This window comes from Capsicum annuum, chromosome 12 (assembly GCF_002878395.1).
Source record: "Capsicum annuum cultivar UCD-10X-F1 chromosome 12, UCD10Xv1.1, whole genome shotgun sequence".
Lineage (NCBI taxonomy): Eukaryota > Viridiplantae > Streptophyta > Magnoliopsida > Solanales > Solanaceae > Capsicum > Capsicum annuum.
This window is the reverse complement of record NC_061122.1, coordinates 139,456,631-139,472,084: the sequence shown is the minus strand read 5'-3', so window position 1 is coordinate 139,472,084 and position 15,454 is coordinate 139,456,631.

The window sequence follows — 15,454 nt, the reverse complement described above, 5'->3', positions numbered from 1 at the left end:
GAGTCAACCTTGTCATCGGAGTAGCAATAGATGAGAAACTCTTCTCAAACCTCCTATAATACCCAGCCAAACCTAAGAAGCTCCTAATTCCAATTGGAGTCGTAGGTCTAGGCCACTTCTTAATAGCCTCAACTTTCTGAGGATCCAGCTTGATCCCCTCACTAGAAATAACATGCCCAAGAAAAGTCACAACACTTAACCAAAATTCATACTTAGAAAAGTTCTCATGTAATTTCTGGTCCTTAAGAATCTACAACATAATTCAGTAGTGATAGGCATGATCCTCCTCACTCTTAGAGTACACTAAGATGTCATTAATAAGGAATACAACAAAAAAATCTAGAAACTGCCTGAAAACCCAATTCATAAGATCTATAAAAGCAACCAAAGCATTAGTCAACCTAAATGATATAACCAAAAACTCATAATGGCCATACCAGATTTGGAAAGTAGTCTTAAGAATATCAACTTCACTAATTTTCAATTGCTAATAGCCCAAACAAAGATCAATCTTAGAGAAATATATAGCACCCTAAAGCTGATTGAAAATATCATTAATCCTAGGAAGAAGGTACTTATTTTTCACTGTAACCTTGTTCAACATACGATAATCTTTACACATCCAAAGAGACTTTTTATTTTTTTTTACAGAAAAAGTAATAGAGCAATCATGGAGAAATACTAAAAAGAACAAAACCCCTATCAAGAAGATCCTTTAACTACTTTTTTAGCTCTTTTAGTTCTATCGGGGCCATCCTATAAGGAGGAATAAAAGTGGGATAGGTATCCGGTAGAAGATAAATTGCAAAATATATTTCTGTATCGAGAGGAATTCCAAAAAGATCATTGGGAAAAACTTTAAAAAATGCATTAACCATAAGGACAGATTGCAGAGAGGGACTCTCAGAACTAGAATCCTTAGCCTGAACTAGAAGATACAGACATCCCTTAGAAATTATTTTTTGAGCTCTAAGATAGGAGCTAAACCTCTCTTTAGGTACTAAGGAACTACTCTCCCATTAAATCATTGTTTCATTAGGAAAATGGAAACTGACATTTTAGGTCCTACAATCTAGGGAAGCATAGCACGAATAAAGCCATTCCATCCATAAGTTTATATCAAAATATACCATGTCAAGTTCTATTAAATCGATCAATATCTCCTTATAAAAATAGACACCACACAATCCCTATAGATTTTTTTGGCAACAATAGAATCACCCACTAGAGTAGACATATAAAAGGGGTCGAATATATTTTCAGGACCAAAACTAAAGTGTACAACCACATAATGTGTCACATAAGACAGGGTAGAACCTACATCTAGCAAATAGTAAACATCATGAGAAAAGAGTTGTAACATACCAATGATAACATCAGGGGATACCATATATTCCTAATGAGTAGCAAGAGCATAGAGATAATTCCGTCCAATATCGGTACCTGAAGTGGCACCCTTAGGTGTAGGACTCAAAGAAGTGGCAACTAAAACATTATTAGCTCCAGTGGAAACTTTAGCAATTGGATAATTTCAGTGTATATGACCAAGATAACCATAATTATATCATCGATTCCTCCCCTCCTCAGAATATCCATGGTGAATATGCCCATAAAACTAGAAAGGAGGATAAGACGGGGTCGAATGAGCTCCACTAGCCTGAGTCTGGGCACCCTATGCCTGAAAATGACAATCACCTGAAGGCTTAGGATAAGAAGCACTAGCCAACTAATAATAACTTCCCCAATTATTCTTCTTGGTGCAGTGCTTGACATATCTCCTACTGTTGTACTTACTTACACCCTACTCTGGATATCTAAACTTCTTGCTCTGCCTCTATCCCATCTCTACCTTTTTATTTTCTCATCCTCCACTAGCTGTATATAAACCACTAGCCTGGAGATATTCATATCATTGTTCAGCATTGCAACTTTATACTTCAACACCAAGTCACAGAATAAACCAGAAGCAAACTTCCTTATTCTAGACGTCATATTGGACACCAACTTTGGAGTAGAATGGGACAGCTGCTAAAAATTTAAGGCATATTGTTCCACACTTATCTTACCCTATTTTAAGTTCAGAAACTCTTCAGCCTTAGCTTTTCTAAACTCCTGAGAAAAGAAGTGATTAATAAAAGTACCTAAAAAGTCATCCCATATAGTCGGATTAGCATCATTACCTCTCATCGCTTCCCGCTCCTCATACCATTAGTAAGTGATATGCTATAGCAATATAGCACTTTTGATAGTTAAAACTATAAAAATTTTGCAAGTTTCTTAGGTTGTTTTGTTAGATATGATGTATTTTGGGTATGATTTTTAGGAAACTAGGTTTTGAATGATAAGTCCATGAAAAAGATGAAAATATAGGTTTTGGCTACTAAGTTGATCATTTATGGGTGTTTTTAGAACTTACTAGATTGATGTGACCAAAGCATGTAATGAGATTTGAAGATTTGAAGCTTGGTTGCATATATTGGAAGGTCTGGCACTTAACTATGTCTATATATGGACCACATATAGAACATATGGTCTATATAAGACAAAGGTAAGTACCAAAAGTAAAGATCCAGAGGGTGAAAAAGCTGAAAGCAAACTTTTGGCACTTATCTATATCAATATGCGGACCGCATGTAGTATATATAGAAGGTAAGGTAAATGCCAGTAGTACAAATACCAAAGTGCTGAAGCTGCTGGAATTTTTTATGGAACTTATAGGTTTCTACATGTGCCTAAACTCAGTCCGCATGTGGCACATGCATCCAAGGCCAGGCCGCATGTGGACACAGATAAGTGGCCACCGACCCTTTTTTGTTTATCTAAACATTGATTTTTTAGTTTCCCCAAGTACTATAAATACCACTTATGCTTTTTTAGTAAAATTTATGCACTCATAATACTTATAAACATATTTTGATTTTGAAATTTGATTTTGGTCTTGGAATTCTTTTGTATTGACTTCGGTTGATTAATTCAGTTAAAGTTTTAGGTTTTTACGTGTGATTATTGTGATTTCATCTTATGCTTTCAATTATGAATTTTGTTGATTAATTCACAAGCATGAGAAGCTAAAAACCCATAGCTAGGGTTGTGGAAACCCTGGTAAATTAACAAAGTAGGGGAAGTGCTATTGTTATTTTTAACTAATACCCATGCATGCATTGTATTATCTTTACTTTAATAGATTTATTTGTAGTTGAAAATGTTAAGATCCCGCCTAGATTATTGCTACTGACTCCAAAATAGGTTTAATAACTAGAAAAAGATAACTACAATAGTAATTTGAATTTTAATTATTGATCTGCACTACTACGTATTATCTAAGTAATATGGTTAGCTGTAATCTAATAACTAAAGAATCAAAATGTAATAGTTAACTTGTATCAAGATAAAGGTTAGTAAGGTGATATCCCCAGACTCAAAAGGTAAAGGGTGAAATCCAGAAGTATGTCCAAAAGACTATTGGTGGTACATAACTTATTGGAGTCTGCATGCAAGGTATCGGGTTGTTTCAATAAAGCATGATAAGCCTATAGAGTTGAGAATCTGGGGGGGACATAATCCTAGTTTTCACCTATGATGGATAAAACTAAAATTGATATTAGCTAGTTGTTCAGTATTGCTACTCAAATCCCCTATTTACTTTTCTAGTTTTGCCCGTTGATTACAACAGTTGAGAGTTATGATTCAACGTATTCCCTTGGGATTCGACCCCAACCATTGTTGTGTTTACTATATTTGATAATGATCATAAAAGTTTTAGAGTAAAGGTGTAGATTGGGCATTATAAAATTTTGGCACCGTTATCGAGAAATACGACATTTGTGTATTGAGATTGTATAGTTTACGGGTCTTTTTGTTTTCTTTCTTAGTTGGGTATATGTCGGTGTATGCCTAGCATACGGAGTAGAGTCAATCCCTTACTCCTAGTGAATCCAAATCTAGACAAGATTCTACAAACACCTAGTAGGATGATGAAACTGAAAATAGATGATATTCCTAGAGGGGTTCATGATGATATGCTTCCCCGTCCTCCTGAAGAAGCATAGGACATTGTTGACTAGTAGATGGGGGTAATTTTAACATGCTAAAAATAAGAGGTAGGCAATAGAAGAAGTTCAGTTGATAGTTAGGGAGGTAGAGCTAGATGAGTAGAGACAAGAAGCAGACCGCCAAGCAGCGCTAGGTGGAAATCAAATATAATACTCCGTACTTCTACCTAGCTTAAAATCTTCCCAAGAATGTTAAAGACTTACTTTAAAAGATGAATCCACTTTTAAACATGTGGAACTTTCAAGAATTGACTTTTTCTGTGTGAAAAATTGAATAAGCTTTCCATCGATACCAAATTTTCTCAAATCCGACACCCGGGCGAAGAGTTAGTATTATTTTAGTAAGATAGTGTCACCTGAGCCACCAACGCATCGCGGAGCATGCAAAAATGGCAATTGTCAAAATCCAGTGAGCCTCCATACTTATGGCGTGTCCGCCAAGGCTCAATTTTAGAGTTGTCATTTTACAGTGTACCAACGTGATTTCACCGCATCGCGGTGCACTTCGAGTTCACAAATAATATAGCAACGCGATTCCACCATGTCGCGCCATCAGCCCAGTTCCCAATTGGCAATTTCCAATGACACGACATGATATCGCCGTGTCGCGCCAACCTACCAAATCAGGAAATTATGATGAAAAATAGATTTTTCATCCAGGGATAAATTCATCTCTCCCAAAGGTTTTAACACGTCCAGGTGCAGGATTTAATCCCTAAAAATGTTTTAAATTTTTATTTACTCACTTTTTTCCCAAATCAAGAACATTCTCTCCTAAGAAACTAAACCCTAGCTTTTAAGAAATCAAAGCCAATTCCAAGAATCTCTCCAAGAACTTCAATAAACTTACAATCAAGGTATGTCAAGTGTTGATTCATGGATCCCTTTCACCCATGAAGCTCAAGAATCTCTTTTCAAAATCCAAAGATTTTGTATTTATGAATGTTCATGATTTAGTTGAATTGAAATTCATGCTCATGTTGTTGTTGGGTTTTGATTCATGTTTTAAGTTACATGTTCCAATGATTGATCCTAGTATGTACAATTTTGCATAATATTCATGAGAAACCCTTAAACTTGTAAGTTTATTTATGCAACCATGATAATTAGATGCATTGATGATGGTATAACCAAAGTATACTCCCCATGTGTTTGATAAAATGCCTAGGCAAAGAAAAAAGTGCCATTATAGTATGTTAATATGAAATCCCCATTCATGTACAAGTTAATGCATGTCAAGTGTTTGATGAAATGTCTTGGTCAATGAATTATGGATATACCTATATAGCCATTGTTGTGCTTTCAAACTTATTCCATAATTTATTATTATACTATCGAGTCCTGGGGGTATTTATACCCGATAATTTAGTCGTCTGCCTAGAGCCAGTGTCAGTTTTATGATAATCTCAGTCACACCATGATCAGTAGAATTCAGTCAGTTATATGACTCAGGAAAAATCAACTAATCTGATGAACTCAGTCAGTTAATAGAATTCAGTAATAATCCATCAGTCCACAGAACTTAGTGAACTCAGTCCAGTTCATATCAGTATAATCTTTTCAGTGTCTATTTAGTTGGGAGTAGGATTTAGCACCAACCGAACCAAAAGATGAGGGAACACGCTAACCGTAGAGAGTGTGACCCCTTAAAAGAAATCCTTGCATTCCAGAACTACGTAACCAGCATGGGTTGAGACATCAACACTGAAAGTTAAGGGTTGATGAGGTGGATTAACACTGCCAAATGTGGGTTCCACCATTCTCCTTTGGGGATACTGCCAGACAAGGGTCACTCACAGTTTGTCTTTACCAGTGGCGCGGTACTGACACCCTTTCAATTGGAGTTACAGATTAGACCCCAACTCAGCTATAATAGCTTATTAGGGGCATATCAGTTAGATGACTACTTCCCATAGTCTCAGTCTCAGTCTTACTAATAGAACTCAGATAGTTCTACAGATTTCAGGACTGTTAAATATAGTCACTAAGCTCAGTACGAGACTTAGCTAGTTCCATCAAAATCAAGACTGTCAACAACAGTCACCCAGTATCAGTTATATCAATTATTATTAATCCATGTTATCATATATTCAGTATTAAGAATCCCCATGTTTCAATTGCGGTTATGTTTTCATGCATGTATCCTCACGTAGTCATGTTCATGTTTATGTTATCAGTCAGCTATAGTTTATGCATATGAACCCCATGCATTCATCTTACCTCACTTGCATACCAATATATTCTCACGTATTGACGCATACTTTTCTTTTACGCTATAGTGTTTTATACCTTAGGTTCGGACGCTCAGGTTCTCGATCTTGCTTAGCAGGTCAGATTTCAATCAACAGTGAGCCCTCATCATTAGAGGATGCTTTATCATTTCAGTATTTCAATACTTAGTTTACTTTAACAGTCAGAGTTAGTTGGGGACATGTCCCATCAACTCCTTACTCAAACAGTTTATAGGCTTTCAAACTAGATATTTAGACTTCAGTAATTTTATTTATTTCAATTGTTTTGGTATTGTTATACCACGTTCAGTATTATTATTATTCTGTAGTTTTGAACCTTATGTCCTTTTAGCCTTTTATTCTGTATTTATATAGTATATTATGTAGTGCTTAGTTACAGATATCATTCATTGGTTAGCTTATGGTCCTTTGGGGTCATGAGCACCGTGTGGCATTTTAGGTACCAGATTTGCGGTGTTACATCAAAATAGAGTTAAAGGTGGTCGTCCTTAAGTGATTCTAATATATCAGTATTTGAATCCGTATGAGGATGATGAAAAGGATACTGGGAACTTTGAGCTAGCAGAGACTGGAGCCATTATCACTTCTATTTTACCCCCAGTCATTAAGTTTGACATAACAAGTGCAATGATCCAACTCTTAAATCTGAAGGTTGTATTTGTGGGTTTACCTACTCATGATGCAAACATGAACCTTATGAATTTCATGGGATCTGTAGCTTGTATACAAATATAGGGATGAATCAGGAAACGCTTAGACTAAGGTTGTTCCCCTTCACACTTATTGGAAAAACATCTTTATGGCTAGGGGAACTGCCAAAAGGATATATCACTACATGGAATGAATTGCACAGGCAATTCTTAAACCAGTTCTTTCCTCTATCTAGGATATTGCAGATTAAGGTTGATATTTATAATTTTTGGCAGCTGCAGTCAGAATCTATGTACGAGGCTTGATTTAGGTTCAAGAAGAATCTTAGCATGGTGTCGAACCATCGGATTCAGGAACTAGCCTATTGGAGATATTCTACAGAGCCTTGACAATCAGTTCCAAACCCATGGAAGACACCATCTCTAGAGGAGATTTGATGAGACTACGCTAGGAGAAAGTTTCAAAGATGCTATATCAGATCTTGCTCACTAACTAAGGGTGGAAAACTTAGAAAGATGAGAGGGGATCTAGCATATATGATATTGGTGCCTCATATTACCAAAAGTAGATGATGATATAGTAGCGCAAGAGATTGCACTGCTAAGAATTGGTCTTAGGTTGAGATTGCATTGCTAAGAGCTGCTCTTGGGTTGCTGGTAAAGTATTTTGTAGCAACAAGTTCTAAGAAAGTAAATGTAGTAGGAGCACAGGTTCAGCTTCCAAAGCTTATGATTTAGAATTTGAGGAGGAAGCAAACTATCTGGATTATCCGATAACGAGTTTCAAAGCCCAAGGGCAAGGAAAACAAGGTCAAAACTACTATAACAGATATAGATACCATAGTAGGGAGTAAGACGGTGAGTGGATGAAGAAGGATGACTAAAGAGAGAAGAGATACTAGTACATTCCACCTAGCAAAAGAGATGCAAATAAGAATAGAAGAGAGGTTGACTAAGATGGTAAAGGGTTGAATATTATGCCACTACTATCAAGCAGTTGGAGCACCACTTGGGGCAGATGTCAGCAACATTGAACCAGAGGTAGCCAGGTACCCTTCTGAGCAACACTGTGAAAAATTTGAAAAATGATGGTCATTTTCTTTTCATTACCACAAGGAGTGGTATGACTTTTGTGGACCCCCATTACCTATTGTGGAAGTGCCTCAGCATGATGAAGTTGTTATTAGTACGACACCTATTGTTAATTCAGAAATGTTAACAGGTGGTGATGATAAATTTGGTAAGGATAAAGGTATGGGGCAGGTCGTTGAGCAAGAAACAAGACAAATTCTAAGACCACCCTCACCATTCCCTTAGCAACTGAAGTTAAAAAGAGAGGAAGGGCAGTTCAAGTGATTCATTGAGATGCTAAAAGAGTTAAGTTTGAACATCTCTCTTCTTGAGTCATTGGAACATATGCCTAGATATGCTAAGTTTATGAATAAATTGGTTACAAAGAATAAAGGGGCTACAATTGAGGATGTTGATGGACTGTACCAACTATAATGTAGTCACTTCTAGGTCTCTTCCTAGGAAAAGGGTGACCCCAGAGCATTCACTATACCATGCACTATTAGGTAATCTCAATTTGCCAAAGCTTTATGCGACTTAGGATCCAGCATAAATTTAATGTTGTTGGCGGTGTTCAAGCAATTGGACTTGAACCCTCCTGAATCAACTGCAATGTGACTATTGATGGTTGACCGCACAGTGTAGAAACCTATTATAATTTTGTTTGAAATGATTATGAGAGTTGATAACTTCATCTTTCCAACTGACTAGACTGTGAGGTTAACACCGAGATGCCCATTATATTTGGGGAGACCATTTATGGTCACAGGTAGATTAATAGCTGACATAGAAATAAGAGAGTTGAAGTTCAAATTCAATGGTGAGGAGGCCACATTCAACATCCAAAAATTAATGAAGTAGCCAACTGATATGAGGGTGATGCTGGTGATTTATTGTATTGATGACCCAGGAAGGTAGTCTTATGGATATCTTGATAAATTTTGAATAAGAAAGGTACCCATATCATGTCACAATGTTAAATCAAGCATTTTATGGAAGGCAACCCATAGGCTTGTTGTTGAAGTTTGAGTAACTAACACAACCAATTCATGTCGCGACGATAAATCAAGCGTTGAGTGGGAGGCAACCCACTATTTTAGTGATCACTTTTTGTGTTTTTTCTTTTGTAGGTTTATAGCTTATGGACTTACCTGGAATATGGTAGGATTGCTACATGCATAAATTTCTAGGTAAGAGGACTGTGTGACCAACCCATCAGGGTCAAAAGTCCCATATGGGCCAGGTAAGGTGAGAAATGATTAAAAAAATTTAAATTTTGAGGATGAGAATTGAAAGTTGTGGACTTTGGAAAATAATCATACTTTTGGAACCGTAAATTCAGGATACGAAACCATAAATAGCTAGAAAATATCAAAATACCAAGTCCAGAATACAAGAAAGCTGGCCAAAAATGTAAGCCCATATGTACCCTGCACATGCAGACCGCGTATGGTACATACGCCCAATTGTTGGCCGCATGTGGGGTACGTGTGGGCCAAGATTTTAATAAAATTTTTGAGACACCAATGCTTATTTAAGACCTAATTCCTCTCCCCCCCTACCTACACACACACTATTTAAACATATTTTACATCATTCTAACTCATTCATAGTCTCAAAATCTCAATTTTATCTTTAAATCCAAACTTCTCTGTCAAAGCATACTAATCCCACACTTACAAAAAGGTTGAATTGAAACTTATTTGACATACCAACTTCTCCCTACACACTAAAAATAAGTTCCAACTTGGGTTTTGCTCTCGTCCTTCATTGTTCACTTCTGGATTATCATAAAAGAGGTAACTTTCTTGGCTCCTAATGGTTATATATTGATATAATTATTGAACAAACAAGCTTATATGTGTATTTGCATGTAAAATTTATAGAAACTATCATACTTGTATGTAGGATCCTTGAAGTAGCCTAAAAATCTTGATATGGGGCTTTTATTTTGAATTAAATCATAAGGTTAGGCCCTAAATGGAAGTTGAATTTGAACTAGTAGAGGAATACCAAAGCTTGGGCATTTAGTTTACATTGAAAATTATGATTCTAGATATATCTGTGCACATTAGACTTGTTGCGACTTCAGTGAAGTTATAGGGGTGTGAAAATTAAGGAAAAATATGCACTATTTGAATTGTGACTTTTTCTCAACTTCTGCAATCCCCTTATTTTTGGTTGGAAACTAACGACTAGTTTTAAGGTACACATGGCACCAGAAGATTCTACGAAGAAAAAGGATGATACATCAAGGAGACAGTATGAGTCCCCTGAGCCAAGTGGTTTGGTGGAGGAGTAGTTGGTTGCATGAGTTAGGGAAGCTACAGGAGGTGTGTCACATAGAGTGACTAGATAATAGATTCGCCAGGTAGATGAGACAATTATTTTGGGGACGATGGGACAACATCCACCTAAGCACTCACAGTGGGGTAAACAGCCAGCCTTTATGTAGCCTATATCTCAGGCTGACGCTGTTTGGATTGTCCAGGCTAATCAGGTAGTTGAAGCCCAGCTGAGGATGAAGTCAGCACGGAGAACACCTCTACATTCTCTTCTACCAAATAATGATGAAGAGGAGGATGAAGTAGATTTGGAGCCAGATCTATAGGGTGTAGCTCAAGACCCCAGTCTGAGGAGGGGTCCAAGGATTCATCCGAGGCTGCAGAGCAGGAGGATTCATCTATGGTACCTTAGTATAAGAAGGGTACCACAGTTCATGTATATTAGTCAAATGTATCCTAGTCTGAGGAGGGTAAAAACCAAGCTTCCCATGAGGTGGCCACTCTATATGAAGAGGCACCGGCACAGCAGTGATAAAGTTCCACACTCACTAATGAAACAGAGGCACCTCTTGCGAAGGAAAACCTGAGGTAGTCTGTGGAGGGGATTCAAAAATTATATATGATATAGAAAATCATATCTCAGAGACCGGTATGCCCAAGAATCTTATTTTTAGGAGTTTAGGATTGATCTATCTGAGGTAAGTAAAGTACCACAGTTTCGGTCTTTCTTTCATCATTATCAGTTGGAGTGGATGACTAAACCATCAATTCTTACAGCCCAACTATGGTACGAGAGTTTTATGCATCATATTATCCCACAGTAGTCCTCCTGATGAATAAATTTCTAGGATTGATGATATATAGAGCAACCACATCTTGATCAGACCCTTATGAAAGGGGTCAGGGTTGGTCTTTGAGCAAAGACTATCTGCTAGGTCATTTTTAGTCTAGACTATATCACTCTAGCATTTACAGTAAAATGTGACTAAAAACTGAGATTTGTACATAATAGACACATTATGAGGGAGACAGAGAAAAGATGAGAGAGAGTTGATATGGCTAGGTGCATAGCTGGCTACATTTCACTTTACCCATGCATGTATTGTATTATTTTCACATAAATAGATTTCTTAGCTGTTGCGAACATTATGATCCCTCCTAGGTTATTGCTACCTACTACAAAAAAAGAGTAGTAACAAGGAAAAGATAACTACAACAATAATTTGAAGTTTAAATATCGATCTATGCTACTAGGTACTATCTATGTAAAATGGTTAGATATCATCTAATAACTAGAGACTCAAAATGTAATAGTTAACTAGGGTCAAGATAAAGGTTAGCAAGACGACATCCTGGGACTCAAAAGGTAAAGGGTGAAATCCATTAGCTCATCTAAAAGACTATTGAAGGTACATAACTTATTAGATTCTTCATGTTAGGTATCAGGTTTGTTCAATAAAGCATGATAAGCCTACAGAGTTAGGAAGCTAGGGGAACACAATCCTAGTGTTTACTTATGAATAATTACAACTGAAGTTGATATTCATCACTTGTTTGATATTGCTACTCAAAGCCCCCCATTAACTTTTCTAGTTTTGCCCATTGATTACAATAGTTGAGAGCCACGATTCCACATATTCCCTTGGGATTCGTTCCAACCTTTGTTGGGTTACTGTAATTGACAACGACAATAAAATCTTTAGAGTTAAGTTGTAGCTTGGGTATTATTAGTAAGCCACATCCTTCAACTGATAGACAGGAAACTCCACACCCTTTGAATCAGTAGTATGCATCAACCCAAAGATTTTCTCCATCTGATCAATAAAACCCTGAGGATCCTCCTGAACCTCGAAGCCTATAAAGCTTTGGGGTTTCAACCTCATAAACTAGCCAACCCAATTAAGCTCAGATGATCTAGCGACAGGACCAACATAATTAGATTGATGGGACTGTGATGCCATCAATTGAGCAAGCATATGAATCGACTGACGAAACTCTGCATTAGAGAGATCTCCCAGAGGTGACAGAGCAAAAGTATCACCAGTTCAAGAAGCCCGAGGAGGACTAGTAGTGACTGGTGGAACCCTACATGGAGCATTACAGTCAGGAGTAGGGACCCTACACCAGGGCTAAACTCCATAACAGGGGGAGTTCCCTCTATATTTTCCTCAGGTAGGACAGAGGGTCCAGTAGAGTATTTACAACTGTCAGATCTTTGGAGAGGAATAATCTAAAATATAAGTAAGGCAGGAGTTAGAAGAGTTTCATAGCACTAGACTTTATAGCCCAAAAATAGAACACAAGAAAGAAAAACATTCTTAAATGTAATAGAGACTCTTCCTTATAAATATGGCATTCTACACACCCAAAAATGAACTATACTCGACATGGTTTTATGGATACCCAACGACCCTAAACTTTGGTCTAATACTAAGCTTGTCACGACCTAAAACATGGCCTAGTCATGAAGGGTATCTTAAGCACACTATGAGACGAAGACCACCCCCTTAGACTAACATCCAGAACATAGTAAAAGAACATAATAGAAGAAAACCAAAAATGATGATAGAAAGAATAGATAAACCAAATAAGAACAAAGAGTTAAAAAAAACAAACAACCCACACTTGTCAACAAAAGCCTCTAAAATTAAAATACCAAACTAGGTCGATACATGCCTCCCAATCATGACAAAAGAGAATTCATAATTCCTAAAATCTAAAAAGTAACCTATTGAAATGGAAAGGCTTTCCAAAAAGGGGAGGCTCATTACTTCACATCAACTCGTCCAACGTACTATACCACCTAATGCTACACAGAGGTAACAAAAAAGCTCTCAAACCCTACATCATAAAATAATGCAGTGTCTAAGGATGGTCAATGGAGCAAGGACTGGTATTTAACTAAGGGAAAGTGGTAAGATAATGCCAATGCCAAAACCAATCAAAACCACATGCACAACAATTATATATACACATATAGGATGTCAGGATAGGAAAAAGGGTCATGAACATAAGAGTTTAAACTATTAACCTAAAATGTATGGCTTAAACCATCCTAAATGCACCCATGGGATATGGGTTCAGCTCCTCTATTAAAATGACCCTAGAGTATGTTAGTTACACGAACTGAGGCAACTGAGAAAACACTGTAACGCCCCAAGTCTGTACCCCAGATGTTACACGGTGCTAATAATCTCAAAGGACTACAAGCTAACCCATACTGGTACCTGCTGCAATCACTAAATAATAATACTGTATAATGCGGAAATTAGGTGGAAATTGCCATAAGGTTCAAAACTGAATCATATACTCATACGTAAATACTGAATATTGAATATCTGACAATCATATCTAAAAATTGAATAAATGTCTAAAATAGTCTAGTCTGAAAAGTCTCTAACTAAATTGTCTAAAAATGAAGTTGATGTGAAAAGTCCCTAACTAACTCCAACTACTGATAATGTACTAAAAATGCTAAAAATAACAACTCCTTCCTCAAACTATGAGGACTCCCTACTAAATCTACTGCTAGTTATCTGGCCTTCTAGATACAGTCAGGAGCCCGTGCATCGGAACCTATGATATAAAACATAAAAGCAAAAAAGAAAGATATGTGTCAGTACTTTAAATGTACTGGTATGCTAAGTGAGGTAGGCTGATATTCATAAACAATAACTAACTAAGTAATATGAATACAAATGAATGATAGTACATGTATAACTAAAACTGATGAAACACTAATTATGCAATATTATGTACATATCTACATATACTGTGTCTGAAATCATAGTAACACTTGATACGAAGTTCTGATAACTGAATAACTAATATATGAGTTTACTAATAACTATATTACTGATAGTTGGGTGACTATTTCTGACAGTCCTGATTTTGTAGAACTGAACTGAGTTCTATACGGAGCTGGGTGACAGTGTCTGACAGTCTTGATTCTATAGAACTGAATTGAGTTCTATACTAAGAGTGAAACTAAAACTGTGGGAGAAAATCATCTAAACGACATGCCCCGTTCTTAACTGATTGGGGTCCAACCTGTAACCCCAGCTACAAAGGTGTCAGTACTGTACCACGAGTAATGACAAGTTGAGGATCACCCTCATCTGGTAGGTGCTCAAAATGAGAATGGTAGTACCCTCAACTAGCAGGTAGAACACCTTATCAACCCTCTACTGGCAGTTTGATGTCTCAACCTACACTGGCTTCATAGTTTGAGAATGGAAGGACTGCTTCTAAAGATCACACCCTCTACTGACAGGTGAGTCCTCATTCTTGGGTTCATTTGATGCTGAATCCTACTCCCAACTGATTAGACACTGAACTAATTTTAAAACTATACTAGGCTGGACTGAACTATTACTAATCGTGCTGTATATCTGAACTGAACTAAATTTACTGGGTCCCGTTGACTTATGAAATACTACTAAGTTTTGAACTGAATACTAAACTAAGTCTATGACTGATCATTGAATACTACTATTTGTGATGCTACAGTGACTATTCTATAACAACTATAACTCTAGGTAAGCAGCTAAATTTTTGGGTATTGAATACCCGTAGGACTCGAGAGCATGACAAGTAAAGCATAACATAAACTTGAAAGGCATAACAATGTTCACTTGCTCACAACTCATTCATAGAGGCATTTTATCAAACCGTTGTAAGATATAAGCTTGTACATATTCCAGTATGTCATGATTTTCACATTTAATTCACATGAGCAATTTATCAGGAACTTGGGGAGTATAATCTATGCACATGATACTAAACAATATTTAGGCATCATAATTTCAAATCCCAATTCAAAAATTACGGGCTTTTAACATGAATTCATGTGATACTACACACATGATAAATAATTTCACATGAAACTTGAAATAAACCATGAATTAGAATATAATTAACATCATAATCATGAGTACACTCAAATCCTACATGGAATTCATGAAATCAATTAACTTATTATTTTAAAAGAGTTTTTTGAACTCTACGGGTGGAAGGAAACCCTTGGATGAACACTTCACATACCTTGATTCTTGAATTCGTGAAGACTGGTGGTTTGTTCTTGAAGATTTGCTCTTGAAATTAAAAGCCCTAGGGTTTGTTCTTGAGTAACTTTAAGAGAATTT